The sequence below is a fragment of the Pongo abelii genome, chromosome X (assembly GCF_028885655.2).
Source record: "Pongo abelii isolate AG06213 chromosome X, NHGRI_mPonAbe1-v2.0_pri, whole genome shotgun sequence".
Taxonomy (NCBI): domain Eukaryota; kingdom Metazoa; phylum Chordata; class Mammalia; order Primates; family Hominidae; genus Pongo; species Pongo abelii.
Genome location: NC_072008.2, coordinates 69336561 through 69339942, shown reverse-complemented (window position 1 = coordinate 69339942; position 3382 = coordinate 69336561). Strand labels below are relative to the sequence as shown.

The window sequence follows — 3382 nt, the reverse complement described above, 5'->3', positions numbered from 1 at the left end:
AAACCAAATTCAGAAGCACATCAAAAAGCTTACACACCACAATGAAGTCATCTTTGTGTCCCAGATGCACGGCTGGTTCCAAAAAATGCAAATCAATAAATATAATTGATAACATAAACAGAACTAAAGACAAAAACAACATGATTATCTCAATAGATGCAGAAAAAGGCCTTCAGTATAATTCAACATCCTTTCATGTTGAAAACTCTCAATAAGCTAGGTATTGATGAAACATATGTCAAAATAATTAGAACAATTTATGACAAACCTACAGTCAATATCATACTGATCAGGCAAAAGCTGGAAGCATTTTGCTTAAAAAATGAAATAAGACAAGGGTGACCTCTCTCACCACACTTATTCAACATAGCATTGGAAGTTCTGGCGAAGGCAATCAGGCAACAGAAAGAAAGAAAGCATATTCAAATAGGAAGAGTGGAAGTCAAATTGTCTCTTTTTGCAGATGACATGATCCTATATCTAGAAAATTCCATTTTCTCAGATTAAAAACATCCTAAGATGATAAGAAACTTCAGCAAAATCTCAGGATTCAAATCAATGTGCAAAAATCAGAAGCATTCCTATCACCATCAATAGACAAGCAGAGAGCCAAATCATGAATGAATTCCCATTCACAATTGCGACAAAGAGAATAACATACCTAGGAATACAGCTAACAAGGCAAGTGAAGGACCTCTTAAAAGAGAACTACAAACCACTTCTCAAGGAAATGAGAGAGGACACAAACAAATGGAGAAACATTCCATGCTCATAAACAGGAAGAATCAATATTGTGAAAATGGCCATACTGCCCAAAATATTTTACAGATTCAATGCTATTCCCATTAAAATACTGTTGACATTCTTCACAGAATTAGAAAAAATTACATTAAAATTCATAGGAAACCAAAGGAGAGCCCATATAGCCAAAATGATCCTAAGCAAAAATAACAAAGCTGGAGGCATCATACTGCTCAACTTCAAACTGTACTACAAGGCTACGGTAATGGTACTGGTACAAAAACAGACACATAGACCTGTGGAACAGAATAGAGAACTCGGAAATAAGACCACACATCTATAACCATTTGATTTTTGGCAAATCTGACAAAAACAACCAATGAAAAAAGGATTCCCTATTTATTAAATGGTGCTAGAAGAACTGGCTAGCCATATGCAGAAAATTAAAACTGGACCCCTTTCTTACACCTTATACAAAAATGAACTCAACATGGATTAAAGTCTTAAGTGTGAGACTCCAAACTCTAAAAATCCTAGAAGAAAATCTAGGCAATATCATTTAGGACATAGGCATGGGCAAAGATTTTATGATGAAAACCTCAAAAGCAATTGCAACAAACAAAAAATTGGCAAATGGGATCTAATTAAACTAAAGAGCTTCTGTGCAGCAAAAGAAACTATCATCAGAGTGAACAGGCAACCTACAGAATGGGAGAAAATTTTGGCAATCTATCCATCTGACAAAGGTATGATACTCAGAATCTCCAAGGAACTTAAACAAATTTACCATAAAAAATAAAACAACCCTATCAAAAAGTGGGCAAAGGACATGAACAGACACTTCTCTAAATAAGACATTTATGTAGGCAGCAAACATATGAAAAAAAGTTCAACATCACTGATCATTAGAGAAATGCAAATACAAAACCACAATGAGATGCCATCTCATGACAGTCAGAAAGGTGATTAGTAAAAAGTCAAGAAACAATAGACATGGGTGAGGCTGTGGAGAAATCAAAACACTTTCACTGTTGGTGAGAATGTAAATTAGTTCAACCATTGTGGGAGACAGTGTGTCGATTCCTCAAAGCCTAGAGGCAGAAATACCATTTCATTTGACCCAGCAATTTTATTACTGGGTATATACCCAAAGGAATATAAGTCATTCTATTATAAAGATACATGCACACGTATGTTCATCACAGCACTTTTCACAATAGCAAAAACATAGAATTAACCCAAACGCTCATCAATGATAGACTGGATAAAGAAAATGTGTTATATATATACCATGGAATACTATGCACCCATAAAATGAAATGAGATTATGTCCTTTGCAGAGACACGGATGGAGCTGGAAGCCATTATTCTCAGCAAACTAACGCAAGGACAGTAAATCAAACACCACATGTTCTCACCTATAAATGTGAGCTGAACAATGAGAACGCATGGACACAGGGAGGGAAACAACACACACTGTCAGTGGAGGGCAGGCAAGGGGATGGAGAGCATTAGAAAAAATAGCTAATGTGTGCTGGGCTTGATACCTTGGTGATGAGTTGACAGGTGCAGCAAACTATCGTGGTACATTTTTACCTATGTAACAAACCTGCACATCCTGCACACGTATCCTGGAACTTAAAATAAAATAATGAAAAAAAATCAAAACAAAATAAATAAAAAATGAAAAAAATGAAAAGAAAATAAATAAAAAATGGAAAAAGGAAAGAAAAGTTTCTCAAGCAGGGCAAAACCTGCCATGATGTTGCCTGAAGTGTCCTAGTGACCCGATGTGAGAAACTCACTTGAGACATTGCCACCATGGAAACAGCTGAGGAAACAAAGGAGCCTGCTGAACCTGAAATCACTGAGCTGTGCTGGGACATGTTCTCCAAAATGGACATTTATCTTACTGGAGAATTGACGACCACCAATGAAGACTATAAGCTCCTGGAAAATGAATAAACTACTCAGCTTGAAGTATCTTGAAATAAAAGATATTGCTATAAACATTAGTAGATACTTAAAGGACTTAAGTTTAAGTTCAGTAGTATGCTGGACTGCAGCCTTATCTGGATCAGATCAATGTCATTGAAGAGCAGGTAGCAGCTCTTGAGCAGACAGCTTAAAAGTTAAGTGCATTTTTTTTAAAAACTGGAAGCCAAGTACAAGAAGTTGGAGAAGCGATGAAAAACTTATTTCTATGGGACAAAGTCTTTTTTACTGTGGAAGATGTTTTATAAGATGTGAATACTGAGGCTGATGAATTGTCAAATCTCCTCAAAATAAAACTATGCTGATCTTTCTAGGAAGATCTCAATGTTGGAATAAACTGTAGGACTGTGGCTGCTCCTGTACCTCCTTTGAGGCAGTAACTCTTGAAAACTCACACTTATAACTTCTTATTTTTACCTGAATGCTTCATCATCCATTCAGGATAGAGAATCTCAAAGTTCAAGGTACACTTGGGTGTGCCAGTAAAATCAAATAAGAGGACCTATTTTCTCTAGTAGTGGTTGATTACCACATTATTTTTGTACATGACTGGTTTTTAAGTTATTGTAAACGATTTTTTTTCTGTTAATGATGCTAATATGTCCTTAATGAGATTCTAATTTTCTTTTAAAAAAACAAAGTAGTT

At 35.6% G+C, this 3382-nt stretch overlaps 1 pseudogene; it reads left to right on the top strand.

Annotated features, from left to right (window-relative positions):
• Positions 1-2562: 2562 nt before the first annotated feature.
• Positions 2563-2931, top strand: LOC100452944 (biogenesis of lysosome-related organelles complex 1 subunit 2-like; annotated as a pseudogene).
• The last annotated feature ends 451 nt before the right edge of the window (positions 2932-3382 follow it).